The sequence below is a fragment of the Coregonus lavaretus genome (assembly GCF_964263955.1).
Source record: "Coregonus lavaretus genome assembly, chromosome: 7".
Lineage (NCBI taxonomy): Eukaryota > Metazoa > Chordata > Actinopteri > Salmoniformes > Salmonidae > Coregonus > Coregonus lavaretus.
Window position 1 is genome coordinate 37,102,895 of NC_139994.1, and position 16,370 is coordinate 37,119,264.

A 16,370-nucleotide genomic window follows, 5' to 3' on the forward strand; every position below is an offset into this window, starting at 1 on the left:
GAAGGGATACAAAGTTCTTTATAACAAACAAGAAAAATATTTTTTATACATTTTGCATGAAAAGGGTCTAAAATATTTTTTTCAAATGTGATTTTTTTAAAAGCTTTTTTCAATGAATATTGTCTAAAATCATGTTTTAGGCAAAATCCACAATGCAACTAGTTCGACATATGAAGGGATACAAAGTTCTTTATAACAAACAAGAAAAATATTTTTTATACATTTTGCATGGAAAGGGTCTAAAACATTTTTTTCAAATGTGATTTTTTTAAAAGCTTTTTTCAATGAATATTGTCTAAAATCATCTTTTAGGCAAAATCCACAATGTAACTAGTTCGGCATATGAAGGGATACAAAGTTTTTTTTATAAAAAACGAGAATTTTTTTTAATACATTTTGCATGAAAAGGGTCTAAAATATTTTTTTTACGTTCAGCACTAGAAGGACATATGTAGAATACAACATACAATGGTTTTCAAATGTGATTTTATAAAAAGCTTTTTTCAATGTATATTGTCTAAAATCATGTTTTAGGCAAAATCCACAATGCAACTAGTTCGGCATAGGAAGGGATACAAAGTTCTTTATAACAAACAAGAAAAATATTTTTTATACATTTTGCATGAAAAGGGTCTAAAATATTTTTTTCAAATGTGATTTTTTAAAAAGCTTTTTTCAATGAATATTGTCTAAAATCGTCTTTTAGGCAAAATCCACAATGCAACTAGTTCGGCATATGAAGGGATATAAAGTTTTTTTTATAAAAAACGAGAATTTTTTTTTATACATTTTGCATGAAAAGGGTCTAAAATATTTTTTTTACGTTCAGCACTAGAAGGACATATGTAGAATACAACATACAATGGTTTTCAAATGTGATTTTATAAAAAGCTTTTTTCAATGAATATTGTCTAAAATCATGTTTTAGGCAAAATCCACAATGCAACTAGTTCGACATATGAAGGGATACAAAGTTCTTTATAACAAACAAGAAAAATATTTTTTATACATTTAGCATGGAAAGGGTCTAAAATATTTTTTTCAAATGTGATTTTTTAAAAAGCTTTTTTCAATGAATATTGTCTAAAATCATCTTTTAGGCAAAATCCACAATGCAACTAGTTCGGCATATGAAGGGATACAAAGTTTTTTTATAAAAAACGAGATTTTTTTTTTTTATACATTTTGCATGAAAAGGGTCTAAAATATTTTTTTTACGTTCAGCACTAGAAGGACATATGTAGAATACAACATACAATGTTTTCAAATGTGATTTTATAAAAAGCTTTTTTCAATGAATATTGTCTAAAATCATGTTTTAGGCAAAATCCACAATGCAACTAGTTCGACATAGGAAGGGATACAAAGTTCTTTATAACAAACAAGAAAAATATTTTTTATACATTTTGCATGAAAAGGGTCTAAAATATTTTTTTCAAATGTGATTTTTTTAAAAGCTTTTTTCAATGAATATTGTCTAAAATCATGTTTTAGGCAAAATCCACAATGCAACTAGTTCGACATATGAAGGGATACAAAGTTCTTTATAACAAACAAGAAAAATATTTTTTATACATTTTGCATGGAAAGGGTCTAAAACATTTTTTTCAAATGTGATTTTTTTAAAAGCTTTTTTCAATGAATATTGTCTAAAATCATCTTTTAGGCAAAATCCACAATGCAACTAGTTCGGCATATGAAGGGATACAAAGTTTTTTTATAAAAAACGAGAATTTTTTTTAATACATTTTGCATGAAAAGGGTCTAAAATATTTTTTTTACGTTCAGCACTAGAAGGACATATGTAGAATACAACATACAATGGTTTTCAAATGTGATTTTATAAAAAGCTTTTTTCAATGTATATTGTCTAAAATCATGTTTTAGGCAAAATCCACAATGCAACTAGTTCGGCATAGGAAGGGATACAAAGTTCTTTATAACAAACAAGAAAAATATTTTTTATACATTTTGCATGAAAAGGGTCTAAAATATTTTTTTCAAATGTGATTTTTTAAAAAGCTTTTTTCAATGAATATTGTCTAAAATCGTCTTTTAGGCAAAATCCACAATGCAACTAGTTCGGCATATGAAGGGATATAAAGTTTTTTTTATAAAAAACGAGAATTTTTTTTAATACATTTTGCATGAAAAGGGTCTAAAATATTTTTTTTACGTTCAGCACTAGAAGGACATATGTAGAATACAACATACAATGGTTTTCAAATGTGATTTTATAAAAAGCTTTTTTCAATGAATATTGTCTAAAATCATGTTTTAGGCAAAATCCACAATGCAACTAGTTCGACATATGAAGGGATACAAAGTTCTTTATAACAAACAAGAAAAATATTTTTTATACATTTAGCATGGAAAGGGTCTAAAATATTTTTTTCAAATGTGATTTTTTAAAAAGCTTTTTTCAATGAATATTGTCTAAAATCATCTTTTAGGCAAAATCCACAATGCAACTAGTTCGGCATATGAAGGGATACAAAGTTTTTTTATAAAAAACGAGATTTTTTTTTTTAATACATTTTGCATGAAAAGGGTCTAAAATATTTTTTTTACGTTCAGCACTAGAAGGACATATGTAGAATACAACATACAATGTTTTCAAATGTGATTTTATAAAAAGCTTTTTTCAATGAATATTGTCTAAAATCATGTTTTAGGCAAAATCCACAATGCAACTAGTTCGACATATGAAGGGATACAAAGTTCTTTATAACAAACAAGAAAAATATTTTTTATACATTTTGCATGAAAAGGGTCTAAAATATTTTTTTCAAATGTGATTTTTTTAAAAGCTTTTTTCAATGAATATTGTCTAAAATCATCTTTTAGGCTAAATCCACAATGCAACTAGTTCGGCATATGAAGGGATACAAAGTTTTTTAATAAAAAACGAGAATTTTTTTTTATACATTTTGCATGAAAAGGGTCTAAAATATTTTTTTTACGTTCAGCACTAGAAGGACATATGTAGAATACAACATAGAATGGTTTTCTAATGTGATTTTATAAAAAGCTTTTTTCAATGTATATTGTCTAAAATAATGTTTTAGGCAAAATCCACAATGCAACTAGTTCGGCATAGGAAGGGATACAAAGTTCTTTATAACAAACAAGAAAAATATTTTTTATACATTTTGCATGAAAAGGGTCTAAAATATTTTTTTCAAATGTGATTTTTTTAAAAGCTTTTTTCAATGAATATTGTCTAAAATCGTCTTTTAGGCAAAATCCACAATGCAACTAGTTCGGCATATGAAGGGATACAAAGTTTTTTTATAAAAAACGAGAATTTTTTTTAATACATTTTGCATGAAAAGGGTCTAAAATATTTTTTTTACGTTCAGCACTAGAAGGACATATGTAGAATACAACATACAATGGTTTTCAAATGTGATTTTATAAAAAGCTTTTTTCAATGTATATTGTCTAAAATCATGTTTTAGGCAAAATCCACAATGCAACTAGTTCGGCATAGGAAGGGATACAAAGTTCTTTATAACAAACAAGAAAAATATTTTTTATACATTTTGCATGAAAAGGGTCTAAAATATTTTTTTCAAATGTGATTTTTTAAAAAGCTTTTTTCAATGAATATTGTCTAAAATCGTCTTTTAGGCAAAATCCACAATGCAACTAGTTCGGCATATGAAGGGATATAAAGTTTTTTTTATAAAAAACGAGAATTTTTTTTTATACATTTTGCATGAAAAGGGTCTAAAATATTTTTTTTACGTTCAGCACTAGAAGGACATATGTAGAATACAACATACAATGGTTTTCAAATGTGATTTTATAAAAAGCTTTTTTCAATGAATATTGTCTAAAATCATGTTTTAGGCAAAATCCACAATGCAACTAGTTCGACATATGAAGGGATACAAAGTTCTTTATAACAAACAAGCAAAATATTTTTTATACATTTAGCATGGAAAGGGTCTAAAATATTTTTTTCAAATGTGATTTTTTAAAAAGCTTTTTTCAATGAATATTGTCTAAAATCATCTTTTAGGCAAAATCCACAATGCAACTAGTTCGGCATATGAAGGGATACAAAGTTTTTTTATAAAAAACGAGATTTTTTTTTTTAATACATTTTGCATGAAAAGGGTCTAAAATATTTTTTTTACGTTCAGCACTAGAAGGACATATGTAGAATACAACATACAATGTTTTCAAATGTGATTTTATAAAAAGCTTTTTTCAATGAATATTGTCTAAAATCATGTTTTAGGCAAAATCCACAATGCAACTAGTTCGACATAGGAAGGGATACAAAGTTCTTTATAACAAACAAGAAAAATATTTTTTATACATTTTGCATGAAAAGGGTCTAAAATATTTTTTTCAAATGTGATTTTTTTAAAAGCTTTTTTCAATGAATATTGTCTAAAATCATGTTTTAGGCAAAATCCACAATGCAACTAGTTCGACATATGAAGGGATACAAAGTTCTTTATAACAAACAAGAAAAATATTTTTTATACATTTTGCATGGAAAGGGTCTAAAACATTTTTTTCAAATGTGATTTTTTTAAAAGCTTTTTTCAATGAATATTGTCTAAAATCATCTTTTAGGCAAAATCCACAATGCAACTAGTTCGGCATATGAAGGGATACAAAGTTTTTTTATAAAAAACGAGAATTTTTTTTAATACATTTTGCATGAAAAGGGTCTAAAATATTTTTTTTACGTTCAGCACTAGAAGGACATATGTAGAATACAACATACAATGGTTTTCAAATGTGATTTTATAAAAAGCTTTTTTCAATGTATATTGTCTAAAATCATGTTTTAGGCAAAATCCACAATGCAACTAGTTCGGCATAGGAAGGGATACAAAGTTTTTTATAACAAACAAGAAAAATATTTTTTATACATTTTGCATGAAAAGGGTCTAAAATATTTTTTTCAAATGTGATTTTTTAAAAAGCTTTTTTCAATGAATATTGTCTAAAATCGTCTTTTAGGCAAAATCCACAATGCAACTAGTTCGGCATATGAAGGGATATAAAGTTTTTTTTATAAAAAACGAGAATTTTTTTTAATACATTTTGCATGAAAAGGGTCTAAAATATTTTTTTTACGTTCAGCACTAGAAGGACATATGTAGAATACAACATACAATGGTTTTCAAATGTGATTTTATAAAAAGCTTTTTTCAATGAATATTGTCTAAAATCATGTTTTAGGCAAAATCCACAATGCAACTAGTTCGACATATGAAGGGATACAAAGTTCTTTATAACAAACAAGAAAAATATTTTTTATACATTTAGCATGGAAAGGGTCTAAAATATTTTTTTCAAATGTGATTTTTTAAAAAGCTTTTTTCAATGAATATTGTCTAAAATCATCTTTTAGGCAAAATCCACAATGCAACTAGTTCGGCATATGAAGGGATACAAAGTTTTTTTATAAAAAACGAGATTTTTTTTTTTAATACATTTTGCATGAAAAGGGTCTAAAATATTTTTTTTACGTTCAGCACTAGAAGGACATATGTAGAATACAACATACAATGTTTTCAAATGTGATTTTATAAAAAGCTTTTTTCAATGAATATTGTCTAAAATCATGTTTTAGGCAAAATCCACAATGCAACTAGTTCGACATATGAAGGGATACAAAGTTCTTTATAACAAACAAGAAAAATATTTTTTATACATTTTGCATGAAAAGGGTCTAAAATATTTTTTTCAAATGTGATTTTTTTAAAAGCTTTTTTCAATGAATATTGTCTAAAATCATCTTTTAGGCTAAATCCACAATGCAACTAGTTCGGCATATGAAGGGATACAAAGTTTTTTAATAAAAAACGAGAATTTTTTTTTATACATTTTGCATGAAAAGGGTCTAAAATATTTTTTTTACGTTCAGCACTAGAAGGACATATGTAGAATACAACATAGAATGGTTTTCTAATGTGATTTTATAAAAAGCTTTTTTCAATGTATATTGTCTAAAATAATGTTTTAGGCAAAATCCACAATGCAACTAGTTCGGCATAGGAAGGGATACAAAGTTCTTTATAACAAACAAGAAAAATATTTTTTATACATTTTGCATGAAAAGGGTCTAAAATATTTTTTTCAAATGTGATTTTTTTAAAAGCTTTTTTCAATGAATATTGTCTAAAATCGTCTTTTAGGCAAAATCCACAATGCAACTAGTTCGGCATATGAAGGGATACAAAGTTTTTTTATAAAAAACGAGAATTTTTTTTAATACATTTTGCATGAAAAGGGTCTAAAATATTTTTTTTACGTTCAGCACTAGAAGGACATATGTAGAATACAACATACAATGGTTTTCAAATGTGATTTTATAAAAAGCTTTTTTCAATGTATATTGTCTAAAATCATGTTTTAGGCAAAATCCACAATGCAACTAGTTCGGCATAGGAAGGGATACAAAGTTCTTTATAACAAACAAGAAAAATATTTTTTATACATTTTGCATGAAAAGGGTCTAAAATATTTTTTTCAAATGTGATTTTTTAAAAAGCTTTTTTCAATGAATATTGTCTAAAATCGTCTTTTAGGCAAAATCCACAATGCAACTAGTTCGGCATATGAAGGGATATAAAGTTTTTTTTATAAAAAACGAGAATTTTTTTTTATACATTTTGCATGAAAAGGGTCTAAAATATTTTTTTTACGTTCAGCACTAGAAGGACATATGTAGAATACAACATACAATGGTTTTCAAATGTGATTTTATAAAAAGCTTTTTTCAATGAATATTGTCTAAAATCATGTTTTAGGCAAAATCCACAATGCAACTAGTTCGACATATGAAGGGATACAAAGTTCTTTATAACAAACAAGCAAAATATTTTTTATACATTTAGCATGGAAAGGGTCTAAAATATTTTTTTCAAATGTGATTTTTTAAAAAGCTTTTTTCAATGAATATTGTCTAAAATCATCTTTTAGGCAAAATCCACAATGCAACTAGTTCGGCATATGAAGGGATACAAAGTTTTTTTATAAAAAACGAGATTTTTTTTTTTAATACATTTTGCATGAAAAGGGTCTAAAATATTTTTTTTACGTTCAGCACTAGAAGGACATATGTAGAATACAACATACAATGTTTTCAAATGTGATTTTATAAAAAGCTTTTTTCAATGAATATTGTCTAAAATCATGTTTTAGGCAAAATCCACAATGCAACTAGTTCGACATAGGAAGGGATACAAAGTTCTTTATAACAAACAAGAAAAATATTTTTTATACATTTTGCATGAAAAGGGTCTAAAATATTTTTTTCAAATGTGATTTTTTTAAAAGCTTTTTTCAATGAATATTGTCTAAAATCATGTTTTAGGCAAAATCCACAATGCAACTAGTTCGACATATGAAGGGATACAAAGTTCTTTATAACAAACAAGAAAAATATTTTTTATACATTTTGCATGGAAAGGGTCTAAAACATTTTTTTCAAATGTGATTTTTTTAAAAGCTTTTTTCAATGAATATTGTCTAAAATCATCTTTTAGGCAAAATCCACAATGCAACTAGTTCGGCATATGAAGGGATACAAAGTTTTTTTATAAAAAACGAGAATTTTTTTTAATACATTTTGCATGAAAAGGGTCTAAAATATTTTTTTTACGTTCAGCACTAGAAGGACATATGTAGAATACAACATACAATGGTTTTCAAATGTGATTTTATAAAAAGCTTTTTTCAATGTATATTGTCTAAAATCATGTTTTAGGCAAAATCCACAATGCAACTAGTTCGGCATAGGAAGGGATACAAAGTTTTTTATAACAAACAAGAAAAATATTTTTTATACATTTTGCATGAAAAGGGTCTAAAATATTTTTTTCAAATGTGATTTTTTAAAAAGCTTTTTTCAATGAATATTGTCTAAAATCGTCTTTTAGGCAAAATCCACAATGCAACTAGTTCGGCATATGAAGGGATATAAAGTTTTTTTTATAAAAAACGAGAATTTTTTTTAATACATTTTGCATGAAAAGGGTCTAAAATATTTTTTTTACGTTCAGCACTAGAAGGACATATGTAGAATACAACATACAATGGTTTTCAAATGTGATTTTATAAAAAGCTTTTTTCAATGAATATTGTCTAAAATCATGTTTTAGGCAAAATCCACAATGCAACTAGTTCGACATATGAAGGGATACAAAGTTCTTTATAACAAACAAGAAAAATATTTTTTATACATTTAGCATGGAAAGGGTCTAAAATATTTTTTTCAAATGTGATTTTTTAAAAAGCTTTTTTCAATGAATATTGTCTAAAATCATCTTTTAGGCAAAATCCACAATGCAACTAGTTCGGCATATGAAGGGATACAAAGTTTTTTTTATAAAAAACGAGATTTTTTTTTTTAATACATTTTGCATGAAAAGGGTCTAAAATATTTTTTTTACGTTCAGCACTAGAAGGACATATGTAGAATACAACATACAATGTTTTCAAATGTGATTTTATAAAAAGCTTTTTTCAATGAATATTGTCTAAAATCATGTTTTAGGCAAAATCCACAATGCAACTAGTTCGACATATGAAGGGATACAAAGTTCTTTATAACAAACAAGAAAAATATTTTTTATACATTTTGCATGAAAAGGGTCTAAAATATTTTTTTCAAATGTGATTTTTTTAAAAGCTTTTTTCAATGAATATTGTCTAAAATCATCTTTTAGGCTAAATCCACAATGCAACTAGTTCGGCATATGAAGGGATACAAAGTTTTTTAATAAAAAACGAGAATTTTTTTTTATACATTTTGCATGAAAAGGGTCTAAAATATTTTTTTTACGTTCAGCACTAGAAGGACATATGTAGAATACAACATAGAATGGTTTTCTAATGTGATTTTATAAAAAGCTTTTTTCAATGTATATTGTCTAAAATAATGTTTTAGGCAAAATCCACAATGCAACTAGTTCGGCATAGGAAGGGATACAAAGTTCTTTATAACAAACAAGAAAAATATTTTTTATACATTTTGCATGAAAAGGGTCTAAAATATTTTTTTCAAATGTGATTTTTTTAAAAGCTTTTTTCAATGAATATTGTCTAAAATCGTCTTTTAGGCAAAATCCACAATGCAACTAGTTCGGCATATGAAGGGATATAAAGTTTTTTTATAAAAAATGAGAATTTTTTTTAATACATTTTACATGAAAAGGGTCTAAAATATTTTTTTTACGTTCAGCACTAGAAGGACATATGTAGAATACAACATACAATGGTTTTCAAATGTGATTTTATAAAAAGCTTTTTTCAATGTATATTGTCTAAAATCATGTTTTAGGCAAAATCCACAATGCAACTAGTTCGGCATAGGAAGGGATACAAAGTTCTTTATAACAAACAAGAAAAATATTTTTTATACATTTTGCATGAAAAGGGTCTAAAATATTTTTTTCAAATGTGATTTTTTTAAAAGCTTTTTTCAATGAATATTGTCTAAAATCATCTTTTAGGCTAAATCCACAATGCAACTAGTTCGGCATATGAAGGGATACAAAGTTTTTTAATAAAAAATGAGAATTTTTTTTTATACATTTTGCATGAAAAGGGTCTAAAATATTTTTTTTACGTTCAGCACTAGAAGGACATATGTAGAATACAACATAGAATGGTTTTCTAATGTGATTTTATAAAAAGCTTTTTTCAATGTATATTGTCTAAAATAATGTTTTAGGCAAAATCCACAATGCAACTAGTTCGGCATAGGAAGGGATACAAAGTTCTTTATAACAAACAAGAAAAATATTTTTTATACATTTTGCATGAAAAGGGTCTAAAATATTTTTTTCAAATGTGATTTTTTTAAAAGCTTTTTTCAATGAATATTGTCTAAAATCGTCTTTTAGGCAAAATCCACAATGCAACTAGTTCGGCATATGAAGGGATACAAAGTTTTTTAATAAAAAACGAGAATTTTTTTTTATACATTTTGCATGAAAAGGGTCTAAAATATTTTTTTTACGTTCAGCACTAGAAGGACATATGTAGAATACAACATACAATGGTTTTCAAATGTGATTTTATAAAAAGCTTTTTTCAATGTATATTGTCTAAAATCATGTTTTAGGCAAAATCCACAATGCAACTAGTTCGACATATGAAGGGATACAAAGTTCTTTATAACAAACAAGAAAAATATTTTTTATACATTTAGCATGGAAAGGGTCTAAAATATTTTTTTCAAATGTGATTTTTTAAAAAGCTTTTTTCAATGAATATTGTCTAAAATCATCTTTTAGGCAAAATCCACAATGCAACTAGTTCGGCATATGAAGGGATACAAAGTTTTTTTTATAAAAAACGAGATTTTTTTTTTTAATACATTTTGCATGAAAAGGGTCTAAAATATTTTTTTTACGTTCAGCACTAGAAGGACATATGTAGAATACAACATACAATGTTTTCAAATGTGATTTTATAAAAAGCTTTTTTCAATGAATATTGTCTAAAATCATGTTTTAGGCAAAATCCACAATGCAACTAGTTCGACATATGAAGGGATACAAAGTTCTTTATAACAAACAAGAAAAATATTTTTTATACATTTTGCATGAAAAGGGTCTAAAATATTTTTTTCAAATGTGATTTTTTTAAAAGCTTTTTTCAATGAATATTGTCTAAAATCGTCTTTTAGGCAAAATCCACAATGCAACTAGTTCGGCATATGAAGGGATATAAAGTTTTTTTATAAAAAATGAGAATTTTTTTTAATACATTTTACATGAAAAGGGTCTAAAATATTTTTTTTACGTTCAGCACTAGAAGGACATATGTAGAATACAACATACAATGGTTTTCAAATGTGATTTTATAAAAAGCTTTTTTCAATGTATATTGTCTAAAATCATGTTTTAGGCAAAATCCACAATGCAACTAGTTCGGCATAGGAAGGGATACAAAGTTCTTTATAACAAACAAGAAAAATATTTTTTATACATTTTGCATGAAAAGGGTCTAAAATATTTTTTTCAAATGTGATTTTTTTAAAAGCTTTTTTCAATGAATATTGTCTAAAATCATCTTTTAGGCTAAATCCACAATGCAACTAGTTCGGCATATGAAGGGATACAAAGTTTTTTAATAAAAAATGAGAATTTTTTTTTATACATTTTGCATGAAAAGGGTCTAAAATATTTTTTTTACGTTCAGCACTAGAAGGACATATGTAGAATACAACATAGAATGGTTTTCTAATGTGATTTTATAAAAAGCTTTTTTCAATGTATATTGTCTAAAATAATGTTTTAGGCAAAATCCACAATGCAACTAGTTCGGCATAGGAAGGGATACAAAGTTCTTTATAACAAACAAGAAAAATATTTTTTATACATTTTGCATGAAAAGGGTCTAAAATATTTTTTTCAAATGTGATTTTTTTAAAAGCTTTTTTCAATGAATATTGTCTAAAATCGTCTTTTAGGCAAAATCCACAATGCAACTAGTTCGGCATATGAAGGGATATAAAGTTTTTTTATAAAAAATGAGAATTTTTTTTAATACATTTTGCATGAAAAGGGTCTAAAATATTTTTTTTACGTTCAGCACTAGAAGGACATATGTAGAATACAACATACAATGGTTTTCAAATGTGATTTTATAAAAAGCTTTTTTCAATGTATATTGTCTAAAATCATGTTTTAGGCAAAATCCACAATGCAACTAGTTCGGCATAGGAAGGGATACAAAGTTCTTTATAACAAACAAGAAAAATATTTTTTATACATTTTGCATGAAAAGGGTCTAAAATATTTTTTTCAAATGTGATTTTTTTAAAACCTTTTTTCAATGAATATTGTCTAAAATCATCTTTTAGGCAAAATCCACAATGCAACTAGTTCGGCATATGAAGGGATACAACGTTTTTTTTATAAAAAACGAGATTTTTTTTTTTAATACATTTTGCATGAAAAGGGTCTAAAATATTTTTTTTACGTTCAGCACTAGAAGGACATATGTAGAATACAACATACAATGTTTTCAAATGTGATTTTATAAAAAGCTTTTTTCATTGAATATTGTCTAAAATCATGTTTTAGGCAAAATCCACAATGCAACTAGTTCGACATATGAAGGGATACAAAGTTCTTTATAACAAACAAGAAAAATATTTTTTATACATTTTGCATGAAAAGGGTCTAAAATATTTTTTTCAAATGTGATTTTTTTAAAAGCTTTTTTCAATGAATATTGTCTAAAATCATCTTTTAGGCTAAATCCACAATGCAACTAGTTCGGCATATGAAGGGATACAAAGTTTTTTAATAAAAAACGAGAATTTTTTTTTATACATTTTGCATGAAAAGGGTCTAAAATATTTTTTTTACGTTCAGCACTAGAAGGACATATGTAGAATACAACATACAATGGTTTTCAAATGTGATTTTATAAAAAGCTTTTTTCAATGTATATTGTCTAAAATCATGTTTTAGGCAAAATCCACAATGCAACTAGTTCGGCATAGGAAGGGATACAAAGTTCTTTATAACAAACAAGAAAAATATTTTTTATACATTTTGCATGAAAAGGGTCTAAAATATTTTTTTCAAATGTGATTTTTTTAAAAGCTTTTTTCAATGAATATTGTCTAAAATCATCTTTTAGGCAAAATCCACAATGCAACTAGTTCGGCATATGAAGGGATACAAAGTTTTTTTATAAAAAACGAGAATTTTTTTAAATACATTTTGCATGAAAAGGGTCTAAAATATTTTTTTTACGTTCAGCACTAGAAGGACATATGTAGAATACAACATACAATGGTTTTCAAATGTGATTTTATAAAAAGCTTTTTTCAATGTATATTGTCTAAAATCATGTTTTAGGCAAAATCCACAATGCAACTAGTTCGGCATAGGAAGGGATACAAAGTTCTTTATAACAAACAAGAAAAATATTTTTTATACATTTTGCATGAAAAGGGTCTAAAATATTTTTTTCAAATGTGATTTTTTTAAAAGCTTTTTTCAATGAATATTGTCTAAAATCGTCTTTTAGGCAAAATCCACAATGCAACTAGTTCGGCATATGAAGGGATATAAAGTTTTTTTATAAAAAACGAGAATTTTTTTTTATACATTTTGCATGAAAAGGGTCTAAAATATTTTTTTTACGTTCAGCACTAGAAGGACATATGTAGAATACAACATACAATGGTTTTCAAATGTGATTTTATAAAAAGCTTTTTTCAATGAATATTGTCTAAAATCATGTTTTAGGCAAAATCCACAATGCAACTAGTTCGACATATGAAGGGATACAAAGTTCTTTATAACAAACAAGAAAAATATTTTTTATACATTTAGCATGGAAAGGGTCTAAAATATTTTTTTCAAATGTGATTTTTTAAAAAGCTTTTTTCAATGAATATTGTCTAAAATCATCTTTTAGGCAAAATCCACAATGCAACTAGTTCGGCATATGAAGGGATACAAAGTTTTTTTTATAAAAAACGAGATTTTTTTTTTATACATTTTGCATGAAAAGGGTCTAAAATATTTTTTTTACGTTCAGCACTAGAAGGACATATGTAGAATACAACATACAATGGTTTTCAAATGTGATTTTATAAAAAGCTTTTTTCAATGTATATTGTCTAAAATCATGTTTTAGGCAAAATCCACAATGCAACTAGTTCGGCATAGGAAGGGATACAAAGTTCTTTATAACAAACAAGAAAAATATTTTTTATACATTTTGCATGAAAAGGGTCTAAAATATTTTTTTCAAATGTGATTTTTTTAAAAGCTTTTTTCAATGAATATTGTCTAAAATCGTCTTTTAGGCTAAATCCACAATGCAACTAGTTCGGCATATGAAGGGATATAAAGTTTTTTTATAAAAAATGAGAATTTTTTTTAATACATTTTGCATGAAAAGGGTCTAAAATATTTTTTTTACGTTCAGCACTAGAAGGACATATGTAGAATACAACATACAATGGTTTTCAAATGTGATTTTATAAAAAGCTTTTTTCAATGTATATTGTCTAAAATCATGTTTTAGGCAAAATCCACAATGCAACTAGTTCGACATATGAAGGGATACAAAGTTCTTTATAACAAACAAGAAAAATATTTTTTATACATTTAGCATGGAAAGGGTCTAAAATATTTTTTTCAAATGTGATTTTTTAAAAAGCTTTTTTCAATGAATATTGTCTAAAATCATCTTTTAGGCAAAATCCACAATGCAACTAGTTCGGCATATGAAGGGATACAAAGTTTTTTTTATAAAAAACGAGATTTTTTTTTTATACATTTTGCATGAAAAGGGTCTAAAATATTTTTTTTACGTTCAGCACTAGAAGGACATATGTAGAATACAACATACAATGGTTTTCAAATGTGATTTTATAAAAAGCTTTTTTCAATGTATATTGTCTAAAATCATGTTTTAGGCAAAATCCACAATGCAACTAGTTCGGCATAGGAAGGGATACAAAGTTCTTTATAACAAACAAGAAAAATATTTTTTATACATTTTGCATGAAAAGGGTCTAAAATATTTTTTTCAAATGTGATTTTTTTAAAAGCTTTTTTCAATGAATATTGTCTAAAATCGTCTTTTAGGCTAAATCAACAATGCAACTAGTTCGGCATATGAAGGGATATAAAGTTTTTTTATAAAAAATGAGAATTTTTTTTAATACATTTTGCATGAAAAGGGTCTAAAATATTTTTTTTACGTTCAGCACTAGAAGGACATATGTAGAATACAACATACAATGGTTTTCAAATGTGATTTTATAAAAAGCTTTTTTCAATGTATATTGTCTAAAATCATGTTTTAGGCAAAATCCACAATGCAACTAGTTCGGCATAGGAAGGGATACAAAGTTCTTTATAACAAACAAGAAAAATATTTTTTATACATTTTGCATGAAAAGGGTCTAAAATATTTTTTTCAAATGTGATTTTTTTAAAAGCTTTTTTCAATGAATATTGTCTAAAATCATCTTTTAGGCAAAATCCACAATGCAACTAGTTCGGCATATGAAGGGATACAAAGTTTTTTTATAAAAAACGAGATTTTTTTTTAATACATTTTGCATGAAAAGGGTCTAAAATATTTTTTTTACGTTCAGCACTAGAAGGACATATGTAGAATACAACATACAATGGTTTTCAAATGTGATTTTATAAAAAGCTTTTTTCAATGTATATTGTCTAAAATCATGTTTTAGGCAAAATCCACAATGCAACTAGTTCGGCATAGGAAGCGATACAAAGTTCTTTATAACAAACAAGAAAAATATTTTTTATACATTTTGCATGAAAAGGGTCTAAAATATTTTTTTCAAATGTGATTTTTTTAAAAGCTTTTTTCAATGAATATTGTCTAAAATCATCTTTTAGGCAAAATCCACAATGCAACTAGTTCGGCATATGAAGGGATACAAAGTTTTTTTATAAAAAACGAGAATTTTTTTTAATACATTTTGCATGAAAAGGGTCTAAAATATTTTTTTTACGTTCAGCACTAGAAGGACATATGTAGAATACAACATACAATGGTTTTCAAATGTGATTTTATAAAAAGCTTTTTTCAATGTATATTGTCTAAAATCATGTTTTAGGCAAAATCCACAATGCAACTAGTTCGGCATAGGAAGGGATACAAAGTTCTTTATAACAAACAAGAAAAATATTTTTTATACATTTTGCATGAAAAGGGTCTAAAATATTTTTTTCAAATGTGATTTTTTTAAAAGCTTTTTTCAATGAATATTGTCTAAAATCGTCTTTTAGGCAAAATCCACAATGCAACTAGTTCGGCATATGAAGGGATATAAAGTTTTTTTATAAAAAACGAGAATTTTTTTTTATACATTTTGCATGAAAAGGGTCTAAAATATTTTTTTTACGTTCAGCACTAGAAGGACATATGTAGAATACAACATACAATGGTTTTCAAATGTGATTTTATAAAAAGCTTTTTTCAATGAATATTGTCTAAAATCATCTTTTAGGCAAAATCCACAATGCAACTAGTTCGGCATATGAAGGGATACAAAGTTTTTTTATAAAAAACGAGAATTTTTTTTAATACATTTTGCATGAAAAGGGTCTAAAATATTTTTTTTACGTTCAGCACTAGAAGGACATATGTAGAATACAACATACAATGGTTTTCAAATGTGATTTTATAAAAAGCTTTTTTCAATGTATATTGTCTAAAATCATGTTTTAGGCAAAATCCACAATGCAACTAGTTCGGCATAGGAAGGGATACAAAGTTCTTTATAACAAACAAGAAAAATATTTTTTATACATTTTGCATGAAAAGGGTCTAAAATATTTTTTTCAAATGTGATTTTTTTAAAAGCTTTTTTCAAT